Consider the following 12,827-nt stretch of genomic DNA (forward strand, 5'->3'; position numbering starts at 1 on the left):
TTTAGGCAAAGAGATCGTGAGGGTTTAGGGTCCAATTCTACCAAACGCTAGTCACCTTAAGCGCATGAGCCACTAGGTGAGCGTGTGACATGCAATATGAATGTACTATTCTGCCAGGAGTTTCATTCCTTTAGAACCTGAAGTCCCACGTAAGGAGGGGCTCCATTCTATCTCTTCTGCTTTAGTCCGTGAGACAAGAATCATCACTCCCATTTAACTAATGAAGGGCTTTGGCCCATGATAAGGAAGTGACTTATTATCCATGACATGACCTACAATTTCCAGGGTCTTGAATTCAGATCTTCTTACTCCTTTATCACGTCTTGTTTCTATTAAACTCCTCTTGAAAGCACAAGCAACTACTATTAATAACATCAAGGCCAGCTATCAGCCATGCACAGTGGGGGGTGGGGAGACATGACATGCGTTGCCCCAAAACAACCTCACAAGACAAGTAATGGCATCCCCATTTCTCGGATAGGAAAACCGAGGCTGGAGTTAAGTCAATTGCCCAAGGCCATTTGGCTAGTAAAAGACAGAACAAAAAACCACAATCCCAGCAATCTGTCTTCAAAACCTGTCTTTTTAACTTCTCATTTATAATGCTCCCATATAAGCCTCTACAAGCTTCATAGAAATTTCTACAACACTGGCTGGAAATACACATTTCTCCCCAGAGATCATCCCCACGGTAGAATCTCTTTGATCTTAAAAATCTCAAGATCTGGGAATCATTCCCATTAGGGAATCCTCCTTCTCTCCGTAGAGAAATCCCTCTGGGATACTCATTAATCACAGGGTTAAAGGGAAACCCTTGAGCTTTTTGAACCAAGAGGCCACAAAATAACAAATTTATTAGGTTCTCCCTCATCTCACAAACCTTAAACTACAAAAGCATTAGGATGAATGGCAACCTTCCAACAGAGTGTGTGTGGGCATCATTTTTTATGATTAAAAACAAGTAACATTTATTTTGAAAAAAAAAACAATGACTGACATTGATACTCTGTTGTTTTCTCACTATTCGTAAGGCATAAATTGTCACTCGGGGTAATTCAATAAGAATTAATTACCAGGTTGCTGTATAAGCTGAGATATTTCCAAGCTTCAGCCCAAAGAGCACACAGATACGCTCAATTTTTAAAAGAAGGGGGCTAGAAATGGGCACCATTATTTTGGAGGCCAATTTGGCAAGAGCTCTTAAAATTTTAAATGTGACTATCCTCTGATCTAGCAATTGCAACTACCCCACAGAAACATAAAATTGGGTAAATGCACACAGGCATGTTGTAGCGTAAGTAAAGCTAGTGTCCTGTAGTATATAATCGGGAACAATGGAAAATCACCAAAGTGGCCATGAATGGAGAAATTTTTGACTCAGTGAGAATCCACACAATGGATTCTAAAAGCTAAGAAATGTATTAGACCTTTTAGCCCTTTATAGACTGACATGGAAGGATATCTCCAAAGTATTTCTAAGTATGACAAAAGTAAGCTGTAAAAGACAGTATGTAGAATACACATTTTCTGTAATTTTTTTTTTTGAGGGGTGGGACAGAGTCTCACTCTGTTGCCTGGGCTAGAGTGCCGTGGCATCAGCCTCGCCCACAGCAACCTCAAACTCCTGGGCTCAAGCGATCCTCCTGCCTCAGCCTCCCAAGTAGCTGGGACTACAGGCATGCGCCACCATGCCCGGCTAATGTTTTCTATATATTTTTAGCTGGCCAATTAATTTCTTTCTATTTTTAGTAGAGACAGTGTCTCGCTCTTGCTCAGGCTGGTTTCGAACTCCGGACCTTGAGCGATCCTCCCGCCTCGGCCTCCCAGAGTGCTAGGATGACAGGCGTGAGCCACCGCGCCCCGCCTGGAAAGTAATATTAAGAAATAATTTGATTGAATCTAAGGAAACACATGGCTCCAGCTTAGGGGTCAGCAAACTGCTTTGTTATAGAGCCAGGTAGCAAATGCTTCAGTTTTGTGGGACATAAGTCCTGTCTCCATCACTCAGCCATTGCCAAAGCAGCCTCAGATGCCACTACATGAATGAGCATGGCTGCGTTCCCATGCAACTTTATTTATGGACTTTGAAACTGAGGTTTTGTGCAGTTTTCACATGCCACAAAATGTGACTCTTCTTCTGATTTTGCTTCAACCATTTAAAAATGTGAAAACCATTTTTAGCCAGCATGCTATACAAAACAGGTAGCAAGCTAATTTTGGGCCCACCAGCTGGTTTGCCGACTCCCAGTCTAGAAGGTACAGCTAAGAAGTATTTTCCTCTCTGTGATATGTATGTTTTATATGCAGATGTGTGCGAGAGAGAGATTTTGTATCTTCTTTAATAGCTGTGTCTATTTTTAAAAAAAAAACAGAGAGATTAATATTGATATATTTGGATAAACTGATATATTTCCTCTAGAGCAGGCGTCCTCAAACTATGGCCCGTGGGCTGCCAAGAACATTTATCCAGCCCGCCCAGTGTCTTTGCCCTCGCTGCCTGTCCTGCTTAGCAGCCGACTCGTCCCGGGCCCACAGTGCGCACTCTCCAACAGTCTGAGGGACAGTGACCTGGTCCCCCCTGTTTACAAAGTTTGAGGACCCCTGGTCTAGAGGAAAACCCTATGAGATATTGTATCTTCTATCAAGTATATTATTAAATGCCATGACCAGGGACCTTCTTAGCTGGCTAAGCGTCTTTCTCCCTGCCTTAAATATTCTAGACATAAATCTTTCCCTCTCTTTCTTTTTCTCTTTCTCTTGTTTTCCCTTTTCTTGGCAAGTCAGTTGATTTAGACAGAGTGTTTTCCAGCCCAAGCAAAATAATCGGTGGGAACCCACTTCTTTGGCCAAATTACAACCCGCTGAAGGAAGCCGGGCCAGGGTCATCCTGAATTACTGCCTCAGTTGTGCATCAACACAATCGCCAGGGCAACTGAGGAAAGATGCTTTTCAGGGAGCAGCCTTGGCTGCCCCAGCCAGTCCTGCCTCTGCAGCGAGCGACTGCACCATGACCAAAAGTGTCCCGTCGTCTGGAGACCAACCGCTCACATAATCACAGCAAACTCGCAACGCTCCCCCCTGCTCTGGGCTTCCCTTGTCAGCTGCCCATGAAACTGGGACTCCAGGAAGCTGGATTGGAGAGCCTACCTTTTAATGCTCCAGTCCGATCTGCATTTATCTGCAAAGCCGAAACGTTAAAGGTATTACAAGGGGGCTTAGAAGCCATGGGAGGTTCATTGATCCAGTCTTGCGAGCCTCTTCTGCTCGTGCCCTGTAAGACATCGCTTTGATCCACACCCTGGTTCTTTGGCTGCCTTTGATTTGACCAGAGCTCACATCCAGGTTGGAGGGGATGTGTCCTCCAGCCTCGATTCCAGAAGATTCTCAGACCCTTTTACTCTAAACCAAGAGAAGCTGCTTGCATATTGCCCTAGAGCAGGCGTCATCAAACGGCCCGAGGGCCACATGCAGGCCACTTAGCACATTTATGCAGCCACCGGGTGTTTTTGCTGCCACTGCCTGTCCTGCTTAGCAGCCGACTGGTCCCAGGCCCACAGTGCACACTCTCCAATGGCCCGAGGGACAGTGAACTGGCACCCTGTTTACAAAGCTTGAGGACCCCTGCCCTAGATAGTGGTATAGACCAGGGGTCAGCAAACATTTTTTGCAACGAGCCAGATACTTCATGTTTTAGGGTTTCCGAGCCATACAATCTCAGCTCCAGCTACCAGCTGCACCATTGCAGCACAAAACAGCCCATAAATAAGATGTCAACAAACAGGCGTGACTTTGTTCGGATAATACCTCATTTATGGGCACCAAAATCTGCATGTTGTATAATTTTCATGCATCATGAAATATTATTCTTCTTTCGATTTTTTCCCCCAACCACTTAAAAATGCACCTTGTGAACCACACAAAACAGGTGAAGGGTCAAGTTTGACCAGCTGGCCCAGTTTACTGACCATGACCTAGACCCTCACTATTCAACATATGGTCCATAGACCAGTCCTCAAGCTTGTTAGAAATGCAAAATCTTTTGAGAGGCTGAGGGGGGAGGATTGCTTGAGGCCGGGAATTTGATGCCAGCCTGGGCAACATAGTGAGATCCCATCTCTAGAAAAAACGTAAAAGAATTAGCCGGGTTTTGTGGCATCTTCCGGTACTTGGGAGGCTGAAATGGGAGGATGGATTGAGGCTGGGAGTTTGAGGTTATAGTGAGCCAGGATCATGCCACTGCACTCTAGTCTGTCTCTATAAAAAAGGAAGGAAGGAAGGAAGGAAGGAAGGAAGGAAGGAAGGAAGGAAGGAAGGAAGGAAGGAAGGAAAGAAGGAAGGGAGGGAGGGAGGGAGGGAGGGAGGGAGGGAGAAAAAAAACAGAGAGAGAGAGAGAGAAGGAAAAGAAAAGACGGAAGGAAGGAAGGAAGGAAGGAAGGAAGGAAGGAAGGAAGGAAGGAAGGAAGGAAGGAAGGAAAAAAGAAAGAAGAAAGAAAGAAAGAAAGGAAGGAAGGAAGGAAGGAAGGAAGGAAGGAAGGAAGGAAGGAAGGAAGGAAGGAAGGAAGGAAGACAAAATCTCAGGCCCCACCTCAAACATACAAAATTGGAATCTGAATTTGAACAAGATCTCCTGGTAATTCACATGCAAGTGATGTTTGAAGTCCTGGGCCAGAACACAGACTTTTGAAGTCAGAATACTATTGACTAGTTGGCTGTGCAACCTCAGGCAGATAGTTGACCCTCTCTGAGACTCAGTTTCCTTACCTATTAAAATGGGTGTCAATAACTGCACCCCTCGCCCAGGGCTGTAACAAATGATAAGGTACAAAGGATGTCAAACATTTGCCTGGCATCCTCCATGCTTTTAGAACGGTAACTACCAGAGAAGCTTAACTATTTTTAGAAACCTTTTTTGGAGAGATGAGGATGGCTCGTTCAGGATCTACAAACTCCAATCATTTCCGGTACCTGGCAGGTAGCCTAAATATTTGGAGAGGTCCCTGAATGTTGGAGACAAGAGAGAAACCAAGGTCACACCCCTCTAAACAGAGACTACTCATGTCCTGCCAGTTACTGTCATGTAAGAAAAGTGGCCCCGAAGTGACCCCATCTTCAGATTTTTCAAGAGAAGCTGGAAACCTGGATTGTATTGCTAGAGAAAAGCCTCCTTCTTTAATAAGCTGCGCAGATCAACCCACACCTGGATTTGGCTCAAGGCTTTGCGACCACTGCCTTAGAATAAGTAGTAAGAGACAGTGAATCACAAGAAAATGAGCTAAATTCGATTTTGCAGCCAAATTCCAGCAGTTCTCCCTACCCGGGCGGTCTAAGATAATTTATTTAACAACCCTCAGCACCAGAAAAACAATCACATCTACCTTGTAACACCTGGTGAGAATTAAATAAATATGGCTCTAAACCAGGCGGCCTCAAACTACGGCCCGAGGGCGACACGTGGGTGTTTTTGCCCATTTGTTTTTTTACTTCGAAATAAGACATGTGCCGTGTGCATAGGAATTTGTTCATAGTTTGTTTTTTTTAAACTATAGTCCGGCCCTCCAACGGTCTGAGGGACAGTGGACTGGCCCCCTGTTTAAAAAGTTTGAGGACGCCTGGTCTAAACAACGGAAGCGTGGCACCCGACCAGAGTAAGCTCTGGCTATTGCTGCTGTTGTGTTGGGATTACTGTTGTTGTGCATCAGTTCCTGGGCACGTAGAAAGCAAATTGTCACCGCACACGTGGCCATTTTTGTCTCCCCTGAACAAACTGGTTGCAAAGAGGCAAGGCCAATTAACCTCGCTCTGAAAGCTACCTTGTCTCGGAGCACACTAAGTGCTCAGTTACTCATGAGGTTGTTCCGGCCATGGTCCACGAAGATGCCTTAATCCTCCTCTTAGTGAAAATTCCCTCCACAGCCCCAGCCCTGTGGGATTCCTGGAGGCCACCATGAGAGGATGCTTCTCCCAGGCTCAGCCACCTGTTGGGAGCCGGGACCACGGCCGCTCCACCCCTGCCCCACGTGGGGTGGAGGCGGGACCTTGTGCTGCCAATTGTGAGCTCCCTCTTCTCCAAGACACATGCATGCCTGTTCGTTGTCACTTGTTCTAGAAACCCTGAAATCCCCCCCGCCCACCCCCCAGATTTTCCACCTAACCCTTTGCACTCAGATGTCGAGTGTGACTCGACACGGTTAGCATGGGGGGCAGCTCGTACGTCGGGCCACATAGTTCTCAAACCCAAGGTCATGACCAACTATACAAAGCGTATGGGGGGTGTTGAGATAGCTGATCACTGCAATGTTTTATGAGGAAGACTCTGAAATGGTGGTGTACGTTGTTTTTCTGGGGGCTTGAGGCCAGTGTTGTAAATTCCTATATATCGTACAAAGAACGCCAAAAAAAGAAAAAATGAAAAACCGATAACGCGTGTGAAATGTATTAGGAAACTAGTATATGATCTTGTTGGAGAATTCAGAGATGGTCCGCTAACTCCCAGAGGTGGATTATTATCCACTAAGTTAGAGCAACGTGTAGATGGAAAGCTCCATACAATCTCACCTCACCCTAACAAAAAAACACACAAAGCTTGTGTCATTTGTTCTAACAGAAAAATCAAAGGAGGAAGAAGAGAGACGATCTATATTTGCAAAACATGTGCATGTAAACCAGGTCTTCGTGTGGGTGAATGCTTCAACAAACATCCCATCATGAAAAATTTATAGAGATTAAAATGACTCTTTGAATGTATCAATAATTTGAAATATTAAAAAAAATCCCAAATAAATAAGTTCGTATGAAAAGAAACTCCAGTTTTTTACTCTACTGCCATGCTTTGTAAAAAACTGGGGTGTTTAAAAAAATTAAATCCCGAGTAGAATAAAGGAATCGAGAAGAAGGCAAGCGGGTGCAAAGGGCTAAAGGTGTGGGTGACAACCAAACTGGGGGGCGCGGATGGTGAAATCCCCATGAAATCCCCATGAAATCTACAAGACTTTGAGGGAGCTTGGGGATCTCTCCTCCCATGTAGGAAGCCCCAGAGTGGGGAAACGCGATTTAACTCGGGGCCTCTCGATCTTTCCAGGGTACACGAATCAGCTGGGGATCTCCTTAAAGATCAGGTTCTGATCCAGTCGCTCCAGGGTCAGGGCTTGGAGACTTTGCATTTCTAACCTGCGCCCAGGACATGGTGACACTGCAGCATCCTGCAACAGATTCGGGTCTGCACCATCCTCCAAGAAGGCTCCATCCAGGTCTCTACTCCGTTGTCACCTCCTCAGAGAGCCCTTCCCCTGGCAACCACCTCTGGAACCCCGGATGTTGTTACCAGAAGGAGAGCAGGAATCCTGTCTGTTGGGTTCTTTGCAGAATCCCTAGCCCGCACTTCCTCCAGCATGTCGGTTCCCACAGAGCAGACCTTTGGTCTGAGACCTGACAGTCCAGATGCCACGCATGCTGCCTCGTGGCGGCGGTGTCGCGGCTTGGGACAAGAGGAGGCCCCACGGTGCAGGCTGGGGTGCCAGGCACCGCGGCGGGCGCTGAGGGTGGGGGTGACCCCCACCCCGGGCCGCCGCCGCGCTCCCAGAAAGGGGACAGAACAAGAGGCCAAAAAAAAAAAAAAAAAAAGAAGCAGCCTGTGGCACCCGGTATTCCCAGGCGGTCTCCCATCCAAGTACTAGCCAGGCCCGACCCTGCTTAGCTTCCGAGACCAGACGAGGTCGGGGGCGTTCAGGGTGGTGTGGCCGTAGACGGCGGCGGAGGGCGCCCCTGCCCCGCTCAAGAAGCCGAGCCTCTCTGCGCTTCCCCGCCGCCTCCTCCCGCCCCAGGCCCCCCGCCGGGCTGGGCCCTGCCTGTTGAGTTCTTTGGCAGGCGGGGGTCCCACGGGCTCCCCAGGACGGTGGTGCCATGTGGGGCGGGGTGGGGGCCTGTCCACACACACACACACACACACACACACACACACGATGCGCCTCCATGGCTGGACCCCCCAAGGTGGAGACCTTCAAACCCCCCTCCTCTCCTCACCTCGCCTCCTTCACCTACCCGCCCCCACCCCCAGCACACCGCTGCTGACTGTGCACGCGAGGGCGCTCCCCTTTGTCGCAGGGGCCGCTCTCCCACACAATCCCTTACAGCTGCGCTCCCGCCATGAGTGTGAGCTGCCGCCTATCCGCCCGGGCCAGGGCTGGGGCACAGCCCATGGGGGAGGGGAGCGAGTGTAGGGACATCTCTCAGGACGTGTGCCATGGGTGGGGTGAGGTGGGGTGGTATCGGGGGCACCGAAGAAAGCAGTCCCCTCCGTCTCCTACCTCTGGAAAACCACCAAGCCCTTGGAGAACTGCCGACACCGCTACCGTGGGGACCAGGACCCTACTCTGTGTCCTCCTGTGGCCCAGTCCAAGGGGCCTGGGCCTGGCCGGGGGTGGATTGGACCCCAACCACCCTGGGGTGTGGACTTGCTAAAAATGGGCGATTAGATATTGGATTCGAGGTTCATTTAGGTCATTTCACTAATGAATGCATGTAAAGACTTTCCTAATCCATTTGTGAGGGTGGCAACTGAGAGAGAATTTTAAAGCTGGCAGAATAGGCGAGGAAAGGCAGAGGAAATTCCCAAACCCAGTAAAGAAGACTTTCCCGAAATGGAAGGAAGAAAGTAGCAAACAAACAAACCGGCGCACCGCCCGGTTCAGAGTCTGCTCTCTAGAGAAACTACACTGACGAGGTTCACCCGTGGGTCCCAAGCGGCATTCAGAAGAGCGAGGCCTGCAATCTAGGCAAAAGACACCTTCAATCGGGTGTCTGTGGCGGCACAATTCACAATTGCAAAGTTGTGGAAGCGACCCGGGTGCCCATCGTTCCATGAGTGGATTAATAAAATGTGGCACGTGGACACCACGGAGTGCTATTCAGCTATGACGGACAGTGGTGACAGGACACCTCTCATGTTCTCCTGGCCAGAGCTGGAACCCATCCCAGTAAGCCAAGTAAGTATCCCAAGAATGGACACACGAGCACCACGTGGGCTCGCTCACCAGAAAATTGGCACGAACTGGTGGACACCTAAGTGGACAGAGAGGAATCACCTTCATCGGGTGGGTGTCAGGCGGGCGGGGGGAGGGGAAGGGCATACACATCCATTAGGAATGGGGTGGGTGCGCACCGACTGGGGGATGGGCGCACTTGAAGCTCTGACCCGAGGGGGGAGGCTGGGAGAGGGCAACGTACCCGACCTTAACATTGGTACCCCCACAATACGCTGGAACAACATGAGAGGTAAATGAATAAGAACACAGGGGGGAGGGGGGCACGGGCAACACATGTCACCTCAATACTTGTACTCCCATCATCTGCTTGAAAAGAGAGAGAAAAGAAAATGCAATCATAGAGGTAAGAGACACTTTTGAAAAATCATGAATCCGAAGAGAAAAGTAAAAGGAGGCCTGTGGAGCAGGTCTGGGTGTGACTCCGGATCCCCCAACATCAGGTGCCACCACCAAAGATTCCTGCGTGTAGCCCATAGAACCCCAAAAGCAACGGGACGAGTTCTGGTCACATACTCCCTCAAAATGACATCCTGGCCTTCTTCTGGAACTCCCTCCCCTCTCAGACTCTCAAGGTTTCCTCCAGCGTGTCGGTTCCCACAGAGCAGACCTTTGGTCTGAGACCTGACAGTCCAGATGCCACGCATGCTGCCGCGTGGCGGCGGTGTCGCGGCTTGGGACAAGAGGAGGCCCCACGGTGCGGGCTGGGGCGCCAGGCACCGCGGCGGGCGCTGAGGGTGGGGGTGATCCGCCGGACCGCCACCCCGCCGCGCTCCCAGCAAGGGGACAGAGCAACAGGCAAAAAAAAAAAAAAAAAAAGCCTAGGGCACCCGGTATTCCCAGGCGGTCTCCCATCCAAGCACTAGCCAGGCCCGACCCTGCTTAGCTTCCGAGACCAGACAAGGTCGGGCGCGTTCAGGGTGGTGTGGCCCTAGACGGCGGCGGAGGGCGCCCCTGCCCCGCTCAAGAAGCCGAGCCTCTCTGCGCTTCCCCCCCCCCCCTGCCGCCGCCGCCTCCCGCCCCAGGCCCCCCACCGGCGCTGACCCGCGCCGGGCCGGGCCTGTTGAGTTCCCGGGCCGGGTCCGGCGGGCTCCAAGGGACGGGGGTGACGGGCGGGGCGGGGCGGGGGGCTGTCTCTATACACAAACACACACTCACACTCACTCACACTCACCAAGATGAACCACACCGGCTGGACCCGCCAAGGTGGAGAACTTCCAGCCCCCCTCCTCTCCTCGCCTGGCCTCCTTCACCTACCCGCTGCCCACCCCTAGAGCGTCACCTCTGCTGCCGGCACCGCCTCCACCGCCGCTGCTGACTGAGCACGCGCGGGGCACTCGCCCTTTGACCCCAGCCAGGGGCCGCCCTCCCCCAAAACCCCTTTCAGCTGTGCCCCCTGCCCTGTGGGTGGGCTGCCGCCTATTCCCTAAGGCCAGGGCTAGGGCACAGTGCAAGGGGGAGGGGAGCCAGTGTATGGGACGTCTCTCTCTGGGGATGTGTCCCATGGGTGGGGTGGGGTGGGGTGGCATGGTTTGTGGGGCGCTGAAGAAATCAGTCCCCTCCATCTCCTACCTCTGGAAAACGCCCAAGCCCTTGGAGAACTGCCGGCACTGCTACCCTGGGGGCCGGGACACTGCTCTGTGTCCTCCTGTGGCCAAGTCCAAGGGGCCTGGGCCTGGCCGGGGCTGCATTGGACCCCAACCACCCTGGCGTGTGGACTCGCTAAAAATCGGCGATTAGATATTGGATTCGAGCTTCATTGAGGTCATTTCACTAATGAGTGCACAGGAAAGAGTTTCCTAATCCATCTGTGAGGGTGGCAACTGAAAGAGAATTTTAAGCTGACAGAATAGGCGAGGAAAGGCATAGGAGATTTCCACACCCAGTAAGGAAGACTTTCCCGAAATGGAAGAAAGAAACGAGCAAACAGAGACACCGGTAGCCCGCCCAGAAAAGAGTCTGCTCCTTAGAGAAAGTACCCTGACCAGGTTCACCCATGGGTGGGTGGCAAGCCAGTGGCATTCAGAAGAGCGAGGCCCGCAGTCTGTGCAGAAGACACCTGCACTCGGGTGTGTGTGGCGGCGCGATTCACAAGCAGCTCTAGATGTTAAACCAAGGAGAAGCCAGGGAGTTCCCAACGCCCCAGGTGTCCTCAGCCCACGACTGGCTGCTGTGGGAATGCGAAGCCCGGCTCCTTGTCTCAGAGCGGGACAACCAGGAGGTGTGATGTACACCCCGGGGTTCCCAGGAGGATCAGGCTGAAGCTGGTACTTGGCCTCAAAGTGTCTGCTCGCATGGCCACCCCCTTCCCCTTCCTGCTCCTCTACTCTTGATGCCCCTCCATCCAGGGGCCAGACCTTAAACAATCACCCGCAAGAGAATCCTGGTCCCAAAGGAGCCTTCTGGGGGACCCGTGCTGAGAGAGGTTTTGGGCATGGCCCGCTGGGGCTCTGCCCGACCCAGGGCTGAGAGATGCAACCTCCCAGCTCCGGGTCCCTGCAGGAAGTGTTGGCAAGCACAGGGCCAGTCCTCCAAAGGCCCAGGTGCAGGGAGCCCAGGCCAAGCAGCCTGTGGAAGAAGCCACATGCCGTGCCACCCCGGGAACACGACTGCAGGCCCGGCCCTTCACACCTCCTCCTCCTCCTCCTCCTCCTCCTCTTCCTCCTGCTCCTCCACCCCCCGGCCTCCCACCCCCCGACATGGCGCAGGGCTCAGGGACACCTCAGACTCTTGCTACCCAAAGTGCAAAGAACATCAGTTTCTCCTCCAAACCCCCCGCCCAACAGACCAAGTTGTCCAGCCAGCCCCCGGGCCTCCCTGGGGTGCCCAGCACAAAAGTGCAGACACCCACCGGACCCTCAATCTCAGTTTCGGATGTTTTTGCCACTCTAAGGACCCGCAGGCCAGCTGGGCCTTCGGGCAGGACAGAGAGCCCGGAATCCGACGTGGAGAGCTGCGTGTACGTCCCCATCAGGAGGCGGTCCCCACCTCCATGGCTCTCCCCTTGCGGGGAGGGGCAGCTGCAGGGTCTCAGGGAAGACATGAGGCTGGGCCCCTGTGGCACAGCGGGGGCACATCCCCTGCAGGCGACTTAGGGATGGCTGCTGGAGACTGCTGAGGCCACCCTGCTGCTGGGTTTCTGGAGGGCTTCCTGGAAGCAGTGTCCACACCATGCCCTTGGAAGGCCCAGGCGACGGAGCAGCCAGTCAGTCAGGGGCCAAGGACGGTGAGAGGCCGGGCGGGAAGGAGCATGTCAGGCAGGGGCAGAGGACGGTAACAGGCCGGGCGGGAAGGAGCCGGTCAGGCAGGGGCCGAGGACAAGGACGGTGACGGGCCGGGTGGGGAGGAGCCAGTCAGGCAGGGGCCGATGTGATGGCCCGGCAGGGGAGGAGGGTGTCAGGCAGGGGCAGAGGACGGTGACAGGCCGGGCGGGAAGGAGCATGTCAGGCAGGGGCAGAGGACGGTGACAGGCCGGGCGGGGAGGAGCCGGTCAGGCGGGGGCCCAGGACAGTGACGGGCCTGGCCGGGGAGGAGTGCGTCAGGCAGGGGCAGAGGAGACGGGCTGGGTAAGGGTTAGGGTGACAGTTAGGGCACAATTCACAATCGCAAAGACGTGGAAGCGACCCGAGTGCCCATCCATCCAGGAGTGCATTAATAAAATGTGGCGCGTGGACACCACGGAGTGCCATTCGGCTGTGAGGAGCAGCGGTGAGAGGGCACCTCTCGTGGTTCTCCTGGCCAGAGCTGGAACCCGTTCCAGTAGGCCAGGTAGCCCAAGAACGGACACAC

The 12,827-nt window shown here is 52.7% G+C and overlaps 2 non-coding genes across 2 annotated transcripts; both read right to left on the bottom strand.

Annotated features, from left to right (window-relative positions):
- Nucleotides 1–7,625: 7,625 nt before the first annotated feature.
- Nucleotides 7,626–7,744, bottom strand: LOC142866750 (5S ribosomal RNA). Its single transcript, XR_012916580.1, has one exon. It is a non-coding gene; the product is annotated as a 5S ribosomal RNA (ribosomal RNA).
- Nucleotides 7,745–9,856: 2,112 nt separating this feature from the next.
- On the bottom strand, nucleotides 9,857–9,975 carry LOC142866751 (5S ribosomal RNA). The gene has a single exon (XR_012916581.1). It is a non-coding gene; the product is annotated as a 5S ribosomal RNA (ribosomal RNA).
- Nucleotides 9,976–12,827: the final 2,852 nt, after the last annotated feature.

Source organism: Microcebus murinus, unplaced genomic scaffold (genome assembly GCF_040939455.1).
Source record: "Microcebus murinus isolate Inina unplaced genomic scaffold, M.murinus_Inina_mat1.0 scaf007_hap2_Mmur4.0, whole genome shotgun sequence".
In the NCBI taxonomy this organism is placed as follows: domain Eukaryota; kingdom Metazoa; phylum Chordata; class Mammalia; order Primates; family Cheirogaleidae; genus Microcebus; species Microcebus murinus.